General features: G+C 37.4%; 1 long non-coding RNA gene across 2 annotated transcripts in view; it reads left to right on the forward strand.

Annotated features, from left to right (window-relative positions):
• LOC150065478 (uncharacterized) overlaps positions 1-17,084 on the forward strand; it is a 118,330-nt gene that overhangs the window by 85,624 nt on the left and 15,622 nt on the right. The window contains exon 3 of one of the 2 annotated variants that reach the window (XR_016534776.1): positions 5,696-5,775. The exons of the other annotated variant lie outside the window; for it this stretch is intronic. This is a non-coding gene — a long non-coding RNA (uncharacterized LOC150065478). Of the gene's footprint in view, positions 1-5,695; positions 5,776-17,084 lie in introns of those variants that run through there. 2 annotated transcript variants of the gene reach the window in all.

Raw genomic sequence — 17,084 nt, forward strand, 5'->3', positions numbered from 1 at the left:
AGTGCATCTCCTGTGCCAAACACTGTTCTTTAAAGCATGTTTTAGTAGTAAAGGGCTAAAGCCTTTCCTTTCATGGAGTGCAGCATCTAGAACAAAAACTGATGCTTAGGAAGAAAGTATATAGAAATAAAACTTCTAGGGAGAGAATAGAAAATAAAAGGTTTACAATCTTGCTTGCTGTGAAAAGCAAGAGGGAGGCATCTCTAAGGAGGTGAGATTTGTCCTGAGACCTAACTGAGAAGGAGAGAATGAAATGAAATGAAAAAGTAGTACTAGAAAATGCAAGCAATGAAGATGACTTTGCCCTTGGTGTGGACAGAGAAAAAGTCAATGAAGGATCAAAGTGTATAAAGGGAGCCTGGAGAAGTAGGAAGAGGAAAGATCATATAATACACTGGCCATAGAAAAAGTTAGGATACTCTTCTAATGAGAGCAAAAACTTCCTGGAGTGTTATTATAACAATAGCCTATCATAACTCTCCAGATTGAACCAAATGGCAAAGCCAACTATTCCTGAATATCTTAGCTAAAATAGATAATATGTCCGTGGATATGCATGAAGATGTAACCAAATATGGAAGAGACTTCAGCTAAAATTAATCTTGCTGAAATATAGGGAGAGTACCAAATAGGAGCTAGGAGGGCTAAAAGGATATACAAATAGAATGTTTTTAAAACAATGAGACCATCAGCTTCTTTTGTGTGCCCATGACCAAATACCTGTTAGAAACAACTTAAAGGAGGAAGCATGAGTACTGACTAATGTTCTCAGAGGATTGGGCTCATGGCACTTGCCCTATGTGCTTTTTAGAAGATCATAGTGGGAGGATTATGAATAAGAGGAAGAAAGAACTAGATAGGAAGTTGCCAGGAACAAAAGACTCTTCAGGACCTGCTTCAGGGATGTAGTTTCTTTATGAAGGTCCAACCTACTTAGGCTTTCAGAACCTCTTAAAAGAGTTTGAAGAGCTGGGGACCAAGACCACCAACACCTAAGTCTTTTGTAAAGGTTACTTTATATATCCTGACTATACAATGGACAAAAAACTACACTGTATTATGAAGACACTATATAGATAGATAGACATAGATAGATAGATAGATAAATAGATAGATAGATAGATAAGGAATTCTAAGCTGGGAGTTTGGCCTAGTATGCATGAAAACCTGGGTTCGAGTCCTTGGTACTACATACATAGAAAAAGCCAGAAGTGGTGCTGTGGCTCAAGTGGTAGAGCACTGAGCCTAGAGAAAGCCCAAGGGCAGTGCTCAGGTGCTGAGTTCAAGCCCTGGGACTGGCAAAAAAAAAAAGAGAAGGAATTTTATTAAAAATAATAGGAGAGTCTTGGGTGTTTAACGATGATGAGCACAGAGAGAAATCCACATATCTACAGTTTGATTACTGTTTTAAATTTGTTTTTCATGCTAGACATTAAACTCAGGGCCTTATGGATATGAAACACTAAAGGTTGATTTCTAAAGCCTTTAGTTTATATCACTTGCATTTGTATTTTACTTATAATTTAGCTTACTTAAGACCCCAAACACAGGGTAGTGTTTAAAATGATATGAATAACTCCTTAAAACAGTCATTTTAATAGTTCCAAAGTAGTGATTCTCTGATGTCAGATGCTTTCCTTCCAGGGAATTTATAAAATGAAAAGAAACACAGTGATTCCCTATTTCACAAAATGGAGGTGGGCTGGGGAGATAGCTCAGTGGTAGAGTACTTTCAGAGCTTGCTTGCCTAAAGCCCCGAACCAAAAGAAAATAAATGAAGGAAGACAACCTAATTCTGAAGTAGAGGAAGGCTTTAAAATCATGGAGCCAAGAGAGCAGAATTGAAATAAGAAAAAAAAACAAAATAAAATAAAAAGCATCAACCCATTTGGAAGCTTAATAGAGACCAGAGAAGTGTTTGCCTCAGTAAGTGAACCATTAAAAAAGGGAAAAAAAAATGAGACTGATTTAGTTCAGTGAGCTCTGCTCTCCCTGCTGAGGTTCGCTACTTGGCAAGACCTCGGTTTCTCTTCTCCAACTTTGCTTCCCTCCTCTCTTGTCAGTGTGGGGAAACAGGAAGGAATGTTTATTAACAAGGTCCTCTGAGGTCACACCCAAGGCAATATCAGATTTTTAGCTCTCTTGGGCTTTGGAAGAAGTTCAAAGATCAAGGCCAGCCTTAGCATCAAAACCAATCATTAGACAAATAAATTCATAAGCAGCGTTTGATAGAAGCCCCAGAGTGTAGTTAAAGTAGGGGTGGCCTGTGTGAGACCACTCTTAACCATTTGTGAAGTCTTAGTACAGCGAGACCACTGGAGACTCATTGCCAAGGAGCTTGGCTGAGGCTACAAGAGAAGTGGGCTTGGGTCCTTATCTGACTCCTTCAGCAGGGCTTCTTCAGATCCTCCTGGGCCCATCTAGTAATGGCTTATCCCTAGATGACACAGTATAGCTACACTATAAGTGGAGAAAGAGACAGAAAAAGAGACAGACAGAGATAGAGGAACAGAGACAGAGAGACACTTTCATATTATGATGTATTTTCTGCCTCACTTCACCTCAGTAGGAAGATAAATACCCAAAAAATTACTGCTGCCAGGCACAGAGGCTCACACCTATAATCCTAGCTGAGATTTGAGGATCCAGGCTCAAAGTCAGCCTGGGCACTGAAGTCCATGAGACTCTTACCTTCAATTAGTCACCAGAACACTGGAAGTGGAGCTGTGGCTCAAGGGGTAGGGCTGTAACCTTGAGCTGAAGATCTCAGGGACAATGTACAGGCCTGAGAGTTCAAGTTCCACAACCCTGACCCAAGAGCAAACCTACCTCAATGGGTGCCACCTCAGTTAAAAAATAAAATATCCAAGGTTTCAACAAGTTACTTGAGGAAACTAGGCATATGCCTTTCTGTTCTCATTTTTTGCTAGTCCTTTAGTCCAGGAAATTTCTTGAAGGATAAAAAATTGATTAAGAGAAAGAAAGGAACAGTGATAGTTGTTTCATAGGCATAGGCTAAGTTTTCACTTGCCTTTCTTAATAACAACAAAATCTCAGGGAGATTTGGAGTACAAGTACTAATAAGAGTGAAACTTAATTCCTTAAGTGGACTCTTCATACATTCATTAATTAGCTTAGTGCTATCTCAACCCACAATTGTCTGTGACATGTATGGATCACCAATTATTGTGTCCATTGTCACATCAGTTGCTTGATATTGGATTGTTTAAATGGATAGGAAAATACTGTGGGAAGGATTAAACAATTCTTGCTTAGTGGTCATACTGGCCTATAGGAACAGTTTTCCAGAGGCAATCAGACATTTACTTAGGAAAGTGTTGGTGTTGGAGTTAGGCCACTGGGATATGAATGATTATGCTATCATTATTTTTTCTCTGTGAGAATGGAAAAGCTATATAGTATTTCTGGTATTCAATTTCCTCATCCAAAATGGGTGCAGTAACCATACCAATCTCATAAAATTATTGTAAGTCCCAAGTACAGTGATAGATTATGTGCCATGCCCACATACAGTTAACATCAATTAAGATAGCAATGAAGATAATGGAGATGTAACTTAATCTGTATTTATGATTTTGCTTATTCAAGGCCAAGGATTTTAATTTAATGGAGCTGTCCAAACACAATAAAGTCTCCTGGACTTCAAGATCACAATTTTATTATTCCCTCATCTTTATGCTACTTCCTTTAAAGAGGCAAGCCAGTTCTGGTTCACTGGCTCAGGACATTTTAGCAATGAATATTCTGCTAACTTCACTCTCACATGCCTGTGGGGCTATAATCCATACAAGATGAAGAAGAACAAGGAGGGGAAAAAAAGAGTCAAGCACTTATTTGCTCTCAAAATTGAACTCATGAACAATGGCCACCTGTCAGAAGTGCTTGTTTTTTGTGTACTGAAGATATGGAAGAATTATCACTGCTCAGTAGTAGTTTCAGTCACCGACTAGGTAGAATTGGGTCATGACTTTGAAATACAGTGATGTTTTCAGATTAAAGCTTTCATGTTGTGTCAGCTTGTCAATCATAATAGAAAAATACTGCCATCTATAGGCTAATAGCTTGTAATAATATATTTCCCTCACCATATCATGTCTTTGGCAGTGTTTATAAGGTAAAATTCAGAAGTCTTGAAATTCAGTGTCAAAGTTAGAAACAATAGCCAACAAACCATCTCAGCTTTAGTAGCTCTCAAATCTCAGTGAGGCAACTTGAGCTCTGGGCTTTCATTCCAATTGTGGTTTAAATCAGTAACCATGTGACCTTGAACATTAACTTTGAACCTCTATGAAAAAATAATTTCAAAAAAAGTAACCTGTTGTGAGGATTCAATGAGATTAAATTATAACAATTTGTAGTTTAGATATTCTATAAACATGAATGCCTTTGCCATTTTCTCTTGCTTGTCTTCTCCCCTGCTGATTATTAGGACCACTTGAGCGTTCAAACTATTTTGCAGAAAGTAAGTCAGAACGTGGAGGAGGCATGAAGCTACCCTCAGGAGCCGTTGAGGACTTTGAAGCCTTCTGTGAAAGGCCAGGGTCAGAGTCAGTGGTAATATTCTGCAGCAGACTGGTCAGCTGTACCAGCAACTCAGGTCAGCTGAGGACATGGGAGATACAGTGTGTTTTCTAATGAGCCACTGTGTAAAGAGTGCTTTGTAAAGTGTCCGGGCCCTGGGCATAAGTGGTATATCATCACTATTGTTAGCACTTACCTTTTCCCTTCTTATTTTACAGGTTAGGAAACTGAAACACAGAAAGACACAAAGGGATTTGCTTGAGTTCATAGCGCAAGGCTGTGGGAGAGCAGACTGGAATCTTATCTCTTAATGACTTGCTTTATAAACAATAATCTTATTATTTTTAGATGTCCAAATATTAAAAAGACACTCTGAAAAAGATTTACTTTCAAAGTGAAGAAAATAAAAATCACCTCATAATGACACACTGTCATGTGACCTTCTGGTATCCCCACCCCCACACACTATCATTATCATTGCTTTCATCCCTGTCACTCCCACACCACCAAGATCTTGGGCCATTGACTTTGAACCTTTAAGAAAAAACTATATCTGAAATGTGGCCAATAAAGCTTAGGTTATTGTGAGGTCTCAATGATACTGAATTATAATGATGTACATTTTAGACATATTACCACCATTGACACATAGTTCCTTCCTAGAGCCAGATTCCAACTTAGACATTTATCTACTTTGCTAGTAACTCACACAATTTTTGAACAACCCCATTCATGGCTACTATTATTATCCTCACCTTATAAATGAAAGAACTAAATGTTGAAGTACGACTGTTATTAAGTTACCGGGCTTTAACTTTAGTATGTTAATTTGGGAAGAAAGATTTTAACAAGTCTGCTATACATATACATGCTTAAAATGTAAAGCTGGACGCAGACAATGAGCAGACATCTTTTTATGTTATGATACATTTTTTTCTTTCACTTCATAACACATCTCACTTAATTTCTTAGGAAGGTGGGAGAGGCAGAGAGGGTAGGTACTTTTACTGGAATGGCAGTAATGAGAAAAGAGTTTTTTTTTTTTTTCAAGAGGAAGAACAGAGGCTCATTTCAGTCAGAGGAATGTGAATACTTTCAGCATTTCAAAAGGCTGTTATGTGACAAAGTGAATAGATTTTCTTTGTCATTCTAGAAGACAGACCTGAGGAAAATGGATGCAAGTAGAGTGAGGAAGATCTAAAACCAAATAGGAAAGAATCTTCAAGAACCAACTACAATGACAGTGAGTTCTACTTCTACAATTGCTTAGAATCTGGATACTATAGATAAATGTGGAAGCAAAGGCTGAATAGTTACTTCCAGGGAATGATTTCAAGGGAAAGACAATCAAGTGTGGAACAGTAAATATTATGTTTGTTTTCATCATAAAACATATTATATGCATTCACAACTGCATATGAGAAACACTTGTCAGTCCTGGTGCTTGAACTTTGGGTCTGAGCACTGTCCTTGGGCTTTCTCAAGGCTACAGCTCTACCACTTGAGCCACAGCACCTCTCCTAGATTTTTCTATATATGTGGTACCAAGGAATTGAGCCTGGGTCTTTGTACATGCTAGGCAAGCACTCTACCCTACGCCAAGCGCCTGGCCCCAACTGTTTTATTTTTTAGTAAGCCTGTATTACTTAAATTATTTAGAACAACTTAAACAGTAAAAATATTTTTAATTTGGAAAAAGATTGAGAAGTAATATTTCCCCTCTGAAATCATGACCAAGAAACAAAATGTGAACTTCTCTCTGTTTGGCTTAAATCCTGGTCTTGGCCCAGGAAGCCACAATCCCTCATTTTAGGGTATTAAGGAATTAAGAGGTGATGGGAAGACAATATTTAGGTGCAGAGTACAAAGTTGTAAGAGACTCAATAAAAGCAAATAGCCTATTTGGAGAATACCACTAGAAACTGACAAGAAAGGACAGTTAAATCAGTTGCAACTGGATTGTGTCAAAAACAGCTGTTGGAGAATAAGCAGCCAGTGTGGGGTCAGGCAGCAGATGGGAAATTGATGGAGTTATTCATGGCAACACCCCCCCCCCCCGTATTTCTCTCTCTCTCTACTTTAAAATCCTTTGTAACAAACAAAAATGAAGAGCTATTATGCTTATTCTTTCTACTTTTAAATTACTTTACATTTTAATGAGTTCTAATCATGTAACAATTTTGTTTTTCTGAAACTAAATCTCTCCTTTTATTTCTCTAATTCAGTTTTAAGTCACATATTTCATGTGGGACTTAAAAGTACTCCTAGCTACTTGGGCACAGAATGAAGTCTAGCCATGTCACTAAGAAGTGGTCTTAGCTAATTAAGAATCTGATACTGTTATTTACACAGTAAGTGAGGTCTGCCCCCAAGAGAGAGTGAGGTGTTTTATGACCATAGGCTTTATGAGTTGTAGCCATAAAACAATCAATCTTTGAAGGCAAACATACCACAATGTCTACATCTATAGGGGAATTAACCTGCAGAACTCTGACCTTGGGAAACTTTCTACACATGCTGGCTTTAAACTTATTTAAGTTCTTCCTTAGAAACATTCTCCAAGACACACAAATTATTTTCAGATCTTACTTCTTATTCTTAGCCCAAACCGTTTCATCTTGCTTGATAACCTGCATTGAGAGTATATGTATCTCAACTGTATTCCGTTTCTTTGATTTAAACAATATTCTTTGAGCCCTTAGTTTTATCGGTAGGCTTACAAACAAGCCCATTGTTGTGGTGAATACTCGTTCTGCCTGCACTCTGGAGGCAGAAGCAGGAGGAGCATGAGCTCTAGGTGAGATGGGACCATGTAACATAACCTTGTCTCAAACAAAAGAACTAAGAAAACACCACAAACATGTGCAGTTATGTCATTTGTAAAGATCTTGAAGATATATTGTCAGGTTGAAAGGCCGGTTTAAAACAAAAGACTTCATTTCTCTTTCATCCCATACCAACAACAATTCAGAAAATCCATTTTCATGAATATATGGAGAGGTTCATAAGAAAATGTGAGTAGTTACCTGTAGAAAACAAATTTGAGGTAGAATACACCCACCAGTTCATCTCTTCTGTCCAAACTTACGAAGAGTTTAAAGAAGTAAAACATACAATGGGAACAAGCTCCGGACATTTTACATAGGGAGGATCTGCATTGAGCAGCACCATCCTTCCTGAGTATGCTTGGACAGACAGAGCGTGTGCTCTGCATTCCTAAGAACAGTCAACAAATCAGAGGGAGTGGGGCAGGAGATGAGGTATCAAGCTTGGAAGAATGATGTTCTGCCTCTTGCACTGTTTGACCTTTGCCACTTAAAAACTAAGTGAGATTCTGCTTGTTTGACTTTCATCAGTTATTGGCTTGGTGAGGGAGTGAGGGAAAATATTTTCTTTAAAAGCAAACTGAGTATACATGGCTTAGAAATTCTTGAGAAAGAATTTAATTCACTAATTGCCTAGACATTGGGTTTATGATTTTTTTTTGTCTTTTTGTTTTGACAGGGTCTTACTCTATATTCCCAGGCTGGTCTTAAGATCTTCCTGCATCAGGGACTGTGTGCTGGGATAACTAGAATGAATCACCAGGTAGGGACCTGGTTTCAGATTACAGGGAGGGATATATAAATATGGTTAACAGACAGCAGAGAATGAACCAGGGGAGACCCAGGTATTCCTATGGTCAGCCTAGGCGATAAGCCCCGCCAGGCATCCTTAGACAAACTGGAGAGAGGTAGATATGTGGCTGGAGGTTCCTAGAGCAGCTGCAGCTTCACCTTCACTGTCTGGGGTGAGGGTAGAGAGCTTCTCAATGATGGGAGCTAGACTCCTTTTCCTTAATCTTCATAATTGTCTTCTCTGTTATTTTACCTCAGACATTAAATATTGCTTACCTTGTAGTCAGACTTTCCTTACCAGTTACAAGAGAAAGCCAAAGTTTCACCAGTAGATATGATTCAAAGAGAAATATAAAGGAGTCCCTGGATTTTGCTCCCGCCTCCCCCTCAGAGTTCTATTTGAAATTACTGCTAATCAAATCTGTGTTCAGGGTGTATGGAAAGGATAATTTTTAGGAAGCAAAAGACTTCTCTGTCTAGTTTCTGGCTCCTACTTTCATGTGTGTCATATTTGGAGCTGAGCTGACTTTCCAGACAGATGACTTTGCTCTTTTATCTGTAATAAATAACGGTGCTAAGAGCAATGTGTGTTTACTGTACAAGAGATTCCACCAGTGGGTGTGGTGTAAAGTCGAGTGTTTGTGGACTGTGTAGCTTCTGCCATTGTCTGCAGCATTTCCTCCCTTGTCTTGGAGGTTCATAGTTCCTCAGGCAAGGGCAGTTTTAGATCTGGATAAATGTCTGGGCTTTCTTACTCTAAGGAGAAAAAGGAATGTGTTTTGTAGTGGTATAAGTGATAGATGAGGAGGAGCTCTTTTTTTTTTTTCCATTGTGGGGAGAAATCTGTCCTTTTAAAATTTTTATTTATTTATTTATTTATTTTAAAAATTATACTGGTGCAGTCATGTGAATATTTTTCTTGTTGAGAGGAAATGAGGCAAATAATATCCAAGGAAAGAAACAGAAAGCATGTAAAGGACAATGACTTGGATATTGAGGTAGACAGATGACGTGCAAAGGCATAGTTTGGCTTTGATTTGGCATGGAAACAACAAGATAATTTCTTCCTACTAAATCAGTAGAGCCCTGTTGTCTGTTCTGTGATGGGACTGCCTGTGATCGTGACCCCATAAATAAAGAGGGCTATTTTACGTAAGTGTTTTAAACTCCATCTGTGGTAAGAGGCCTGAAAGTTGTCCTAGCCACAGTATGTTTGTATGAGGTGGTGCCCTTAAATAGGCTTAGAGCCTGTACACGTGCTATCATAAGGGCTGTTTCTCTGCAAATGTTTGGTATAAAAACAGTTTACTTGATTCTCATTAACAGAGATAGGAATCAACTTTGAGAAAAATTCAACCTAATCGGTGGGAAAAGACATATATGTATATGCATATTTAATTTGCCTATACCAAAGCTCCCTTCTCCGTAGTGAAGTTTTGATAATTAATAGAAGTTTTGACTAAATTGCAATCCACTGGGGTCATGGTAAATGTAGACTGAGCAACGCTCGTCAGTATGAGTGCTTCTTCCTGTTTTCTTGGTTTTTAAGTCACCTGCTGATCTTTGTACATGTTAGAACACTGGCTCACATCCTGCATGAGGTAGATTTTTATTAGGTCCCCTCCCTGCTTTTTGAATCAAAGCTTATTTGTACCTGAAGAAAATTCTATGTCCAGCAGTTCTTCAGAGTGTAGTGTCCAAACGGCACTGATTAATACTGTACAGCCTTTTTACTGTCATAGCTTTGATCTCTCCAGACAAGTGATATGCTAGACGTGTAATTCCTTTCCTAGTTGGGAATGATTTGCAAATTGTCATGGTAAAATGTCTGTTCAAGATTAGGTCTGTGCTGGGAAGGGCTTTGGGCACCTGTAGCTGTTGTCTTACAAGAGTTACTCAGTCCTTAAAGCCCTTTGGCACACTCCTAAGTTGGATATTGCCTGAATGATTTCTCATCCATACTGACTACAATCCTTTGCTATTTAGCAAAGAGTTGGCTAATTTTTGATCATATAGTTGTGGGATCATGCACTACAGTGAACACACACACACACACACACACACACACACACAAAAACACAAAACAAGTTTTGAAGTTTAATGAGAGAAAAATCAGCATTATTCATTAAAACATGTGGTATGATGTTTCTAAAAGTTGGATTCATGCAGAAAATTTGTCTGAGAGTCTCATATAATTTCTTGTTTAATTCTAAACAACATGACAAAGTACAGCTGGTTTATATTAGAGATGTGGCCACTGAAATTCAGAAATGTAAAGTAACTTGTCAGGGTCACAGTACAGGGCCCAGTGTCTGGAGTGTGACACCTGAGATTACAATCAAGGCTTCAGGTGATTTCCAGTTTTTTGTCACATTAAATTTAGAGTCCTCTCATTATAATAAAAACACAGTAATGCCAAAGCACGATTATTTGTAGTGATATTTGGCCAGGGCCATTTGATTTACATTCAAAACTTTCTGTATACTATTTTCCTTCATTGAAATAAAAGAAATTTTACCATCTGAAGAAAAGTACACTGATATGAGTTTATTTTTTATGTATTTAGTTAATGCTTATGCCTAACATTTGTTATGTTTCAGAGAGCAGGGAATTAAAATTTATTTGAGGGACCGGGAGTTTGGCCTATTGGTTGAGTGCTTGCCTAGCATGCACGAAGACCTGGGTTCGATTCCTCGGTACCACATACATAGAAAAAATCCAGAAGTGGTGCTGAGGCTCAAGTGGTAGAGCTCTAGCCTTGAGAAAGTCCAAGGACAGTGTTCAGGCCCTGAGCTCAAGCCCAGAACTGGCAAAAAAAACCCCAAAACAAAAAAAAACCCAACTTATTTGAAACATTCACTCACCAAGGACATGGTATACTTGGATAACATTTTCAAAAGCCAGATCTTCTGAAGGAGAAAGTGGAAATGAGAATCCAAGAGTGTGCTGTCTTTTCTGACATACTATGTACTAAAAGCATGAATGATTTCTTTAACTGTCACTAGTTTTTCAATTAATGTACAGGGGTTTTGGATGTGCAAAGCTGTTGCTGATGCTTTGAAAAACTAAAAGGATCTTCAGAGTTTCTCAAGCTTATATGAGTAGCAACTGAAACTATGACAGGAAGGAAAGAAATGCATATGCAATGCATGCCTATTATTTGCTACAAACATGTATACACTTCAGATGTAGTAACTTTGTGATGCTGATGTGAACTTTACAAGAGAGAAAAATTCAGAGAAATTAGATATTTCTCCCTCATTCTTCAGGTAGTACGATTTGATTATTCCTCAATCCAGAAGCTTCATAGTTTACATTATGTTACCTCTATCTGGCTTGAAAAATCTTCATGAGAAAATGATGCACTCCCTCTCTGTAAAAATCCTTAATAAAAACAAATTCCCTCTTCCTCTTATGAGCTTTTCAAAGGATTGAAAAGAGGAGACTCTGAGCCAATGGTTTCTGTGATTGTCTCTTGATCGCATGAAAGTTGGCTTTTTTGTGGGTGGCAGTGATTTCTTTGCTATAATGCTGAAAGAATTATTAATAAAAGAAGGGATGAGCTTATGTAACACTTTATGCATCAATGCCAAAGAATAAGCTTTCAGAGTGAAAGGGTGACACAGTGAATGAAAGAAAATACCTGCAAATCCTGTATCTCAGACAAAGTTCTTACTCAGACTAAATAAACGTATTTTATGATGGAATCTTTCCAGAACAAACTTATACTATTTTCATAGTATAATAAAAAGGTGTATCTGAGTCTTGCTTTGATAATTTCTTATCTAATTTTATGCTCTGTATAGTACTGATTGGAATTATGGCATATCTGTATTTGGCAGGGTGTACATAACAGACTTTTACTAATATTTTTGCTCTTTAAAGATTCGTTCTTACCCCAGTACAGAATAGGATAGATATTTTTCCTTCCAAGCCTTAATGGAGTATCAGCAGTTATATTTTAAAAAGCACATGTAGGAGAGGTTTCAATATATTACTATCAAAATAAGATAAATTAGAGATATAAATATTTCACCTTGGAAATAAAGTGAAGTTAGAAGATTAGGAACATGATATCTAAAGACCATTGAAAGACATTCTGTTCCCAGGTGTGTGCAAGTGTGCTGGTTCCATTGAAAGTTGGAAAAGGCAATGGAAGGTCATAAACATCAGAGTGACCACTAGATTTCCCGACAAACATAACTGTTCTTTGCTACATTGACTGTCTGCTCAGTATCATAGGTCATCTACTCTGAGTCTGAGAGGAATGCAGATTCAAGGAAAGAAATTTGGTGTTTTTTTCTCCATTGTGGGGATTAAACTTTGGGCCTGGGTGTTTTCCCTGAGCTCTTAAGCTCAAGGCTAGCATTCTACCACTTTGAGTCAAAGCACCACTTCTGGTTCTAGTGTTTAATTAGATAAAAGAGTCTCATAGACTTTTGTGTCCAGGCTAGCTTTGAATCATGATCCTCAGATCTCAGCCACCTGAGTAGCTAGGATTACAGGTGTGAGCCACCAGCTCCTGGCTTTGGTGGCATACTTTGATTATTGACCTAAGTGTGTAGGAGCAAGAGTATAGGTTACAAAAGATAATAAAATTTTTGCATCTGACTTTAGGATCTAGTGTCATACTTACATTTGTCAGGGGAAGGGTCATTCTAGCCATTCTTTTTGAAGTCATCTGCTTCAAAGATTTATGGAACTATTTTCTTACTCTACTAAACTTCAGCTTGTCTGCATTTTATGCATCCCATTCAATCAAGGAGAGAAGAAAAAAAGCTTGAACTTTTCTATAAGTTCAAAATTCTACTCTAAAACAATCAGTGCTTTACCTAACTTGTATAGACCTAGTATCATCTGAGAACTAAAATCAAAGCACTGGGCTTCTACTATGAAGTTCCTATGCTAAATCTTTTGGAATTTTTTATGTCCAAGCTTCTGTCTGTCTGTCTATCTATTTTTTCTGGCCCTGAGACTTTTACTCTGGGCCTGGTTGCTGTCCTTGTGCTCCTTTTGCTCAAGGCTACCACTTTCTCACTTGAGTCACGGCTCTACTTCTGTGACCAGTTGGAGATAAGAGTCTCACTGGCTTTCATGCCCAGGCTGGCTTTGATCTGTGATTCTCACATCTCAGCCTCCTGATTAGCTAGGATTACAAATGTGATCTATCAGTGCCTGGCTTGTTTTTTGTTTTTTTTTTTTTTCAAAATTCACATGATTTGTCAGATCATTTATTCTGGTTTTGATAAAACATTTCAGTCATCATATGTACAAAGCGAAACAAAATATAATATAAAATAACTTTGCACTACATTGACAGAAAGGTGTCTATGTTAGTGATATGATATGGAATAGAAAGAAGACTAACATTTATTGACTGTTTATTCTGAACCAGAATTGTATTCAGTGCTTTTCTTGGATTAGCAAGAGCAACCTTCTTAAGTGAGTGGTGTTATATGTCTTAATTCATAGATGGAATACTGAAGCACAATGGGGTTGGTTAACTTGATTCATGTTGGTAAGAAGAGAGCCCAAAATGAATGACTCCAGAGTATAATATTTTACATGAATACAGAAAAACTACTGAATGCAACTCCAAAGGCAAAACAGGAGCATTATGCGAGAAGCTTTAGTGCTAAAGTTGAGTGAGTGTGATGAACAAGACTAACTTGAGATAACCAGGGCAAGCTCACTGGAAAGATGGAAGAGAAGGAATCCAAGGGTCTACTTAATAATAAACTAAAATAAATGTGATTAAAATTCTCTTTTCCTGAAATCTTTTTGATGGACATTGGCATGCATGTAAATATTATAACCTTAAAGTGAAGAATAGCTTCTTAGCAAGTGCAAATGCTAAGTCCAAAGCCCAGAACTGTTTTTTTTTAAATATTGTAACCTTGAACATATGAGGGTGTCCATCACAATTAGCTTTTTGACATTTTATAATTTCACATGTTCTTGACACACTTGATAAAAGGTTTTATTTGTTGTGGGTTTATTTGAGCAGATAATGTATCATTTATTTGAAGGTGCATTTTTATCTTGGTACTAGGAAACTTGCTAGCAAGACAAAATGTTATATTTAAAGAATACAAGTAGAGAAGGAATATAGTAAATGTAAGATTCACTTGTATTCAGGATTAGCTCATATTTTAAAATATAGTTGAAAATCTAAAAACTACCACTTTTAAAAGCACTTTACAAACTAATAGTGTATGGTTATCTTTCAACATTATGATCTTTTTCATTGAGGACATGTTATTTTCTTTTTTTAGTGGTTAAATCTTTTATCATAGGAGTGATTTTCATGTTTTATCACTGTCTACAAACATTTTACTTCAAAGAAAAAATGTGGGGCTGGGAGTTTGTCCTAGTGGTAAAGTGCTTGCCTACCATGCATGAAGGCCTGGGTTCCATTCCTTGGTGCCACATACATAGAAAACACTGGAAGTGGGGCTGTGGCTCAAGTGGTAGAGCTCTAGTCTTGAGAAAAGCCCAAGGACAATGTTCAGGTCCTGAGTTCAAGTCCCAGGACTGGCAAAAAAATTGTGATAAATCTTCAGTGCTTTCAGAGTTTAAGAATCTGTTTCCTATTTTGTTTATTAAGACAGAGAAGCATTGGTTATAAATAAAGAATATTCTATAGTTTGAAAGAAAATTAAAGATACATTTCTCTGTGGGGTAGCACAGAAACAGCACTGCAGGAAGTTTTCAACTTTATTCACCTTATGAATAAAGCATATGGTCTGTGTAAAGGACAAATGAAAGTTTTTTTTTTGTGGGAATAAGAATACCAAATTTACCCAACTAGCCAATCACTGTAGACAAATATTTGTGTTCCTTAAGATTATTTGATTTTTATCAAAGTAAATTGAATTGGAAACATAGCATGTATTATTAAGTCATTGGCGTTTATTGCCTAGTTCTTTTTCCCATAGAAATTTCTCTTCACTAAAAGAGCACTAAATCATCATTTAGACATACCTTGTAATGATCCTTATCATATCCAGACAAAATAAAAACCTTTTAAGAAGTTACTTTACAAGACAACTGCATAACTTTCCTCAGAGGAACTTGTTAAACAAACAATGATTATTAAAGAGATTAGGTCAATCTTTTACAGTAGTTTAACAACAACAATTCCAAGATGTCTAGCCCATTCCACATTCCATGTCACTAACTGTGGTATCCAGAGCATGGAAACAATCTAGGCAAATCATTGCAGCCTATTTTTTAAAAGGCTTTTGTGGACGCTAACATTTAAGGAAAGTGATAGAAGTAGGTTAACAAGGGAAGTCTTTAAGGCATTCCTACTGTTAATTCTATGAATGGTGTCATTTGTATGTGAAAATCATTTAAAGAGGCCCAAAGTCAAAATGTTGCAGGTTTAGTTGGTATGGGTCTTGAAGCAGATAAATACTCCTAATTGGAGACATAGAGATTTATTGTATTCTATGAGATAGACTTGGAGCTGTGTACAAGTTTTCAATAAAAGCTACTTATGGCTAACTTTCATGTGTTCACACTAACAGCTGTTATGTTTACATTTTTGCCAAGAGAAGAGGAAAAACAGAAGAAAAATTTAGAGTGAGAAGTAGAGAGAAAGGGAGAATAGTTGTTGAATGAAAGAGGATTGTAAGTGATCTCTCTTCAGTTTTGCATTTGTTAATTAAGGTCAATAGGAGAGAAGCTCTTATAGTATTCAGCTCCTAGGAAGTCATGGAAGAAGAGACAGAGAAGAGACCAGTTGATAGGTCCTTGTTTAATTAAGAAAAATCTATGTCATGTGGCTATGAGTATTGCATGTCAAACAGAAGGAAGAAGGTCCAGCAAAAGTGAAGTAAAAAGCAAAAAGTTGTCACTATCTCATGTATCATCCAAAGGGGTAGTGCCTTGAACTTTGAGCTTGGAAATTTTATTGCAGTAGGCAAATAATAAAGATAATAGCTTGACTCACATAGTTCTGGATTCTAGACCTATGGTGTTAAGTAAATAACCCAACGTGACAGGCTTAGTAACTCAGATAAAGAATGTAGGTAGTAGAGCCAGGGAGCTAGACACAAATGCTGATAGTCAACCGAGGCAAGGATTTCTATACTTCCTCTTCTGAATCTCAGTTTATGAGAATGTTTTGAAAGTACTGAACCACAGACTTCTACCTCCCACTTTATTAGACACCTGCTATTTGTCAGGCTATTAGTGAACTGGGTTTACATTTTAATTTATTATTATTTTTGTAATGAAGATACAATATTCCAGTAGATGAAGACATGAACAAATAACTTTAGAAGAAAATGAACAGGGCATTACATCTGAGATTCTGGGGAAAATATGTCAGAAAGGATGGCCAGAGATGGCTTTCCAAAGATGTGATGTCTGAAATTGAAAATTCTGTTGAGGAGATAACTGAGGAGCTGTAAGAACACAGTCAAGGAAGGATAAAGGGCAGGGTAAGAGGTAAGAAGGACCCAAGGTTCAGAAATAAAATGGATTCAGAGGATGCAGAGCAAGTGAGAGTGATCTAAGATGAAGATAAGGGAAGTTCGTAGGGATCACATTCTATAGTGGTAGGGTAAAAGCCACTTGGCTACAGGGATCGGATAAGGAATATTTTAAGCATAGATATGATATAATGCTCTGCTTTTTTCTTATTAGTTATAAGTTGAAAAGCAGATTTCACAGACTGAAAATTTCACTGCCTGAAATGTCTGTTCTTCTGTTGGTGATGCGTTCTAAAGCGGATTTGGAAATATGAGGCAGAACATTGATACTAGATCATGGGGTTTGTGTTAGTTTTCAGAGCCCAGGTTTAAAATGCAGCTTCAGGAAAAACATTGCTGTTGAAAAGAGTGGTTGGTGGTAGCGGTTAGAGCGTTTACTCTCTGGCTGATGAAATAGTTCTGCAATGGGCATAGGAGGAAGGTG

Source organism: Megascapheus bottae, chromosome 3, assembly GCF_031878675.1.
Source record: "Megascapheus bottae isolate mThoBot1 chromosome 3, mThoBot2.hap1, whole genome shotgun sequence".
In the NCBI taxonomy this organism is placed as follows: Eukaryota; Metazoa; Chordata; class Mammalia; order Rodentia; family Geomyidae; genus Megascapheus; species Megascapheus bottae.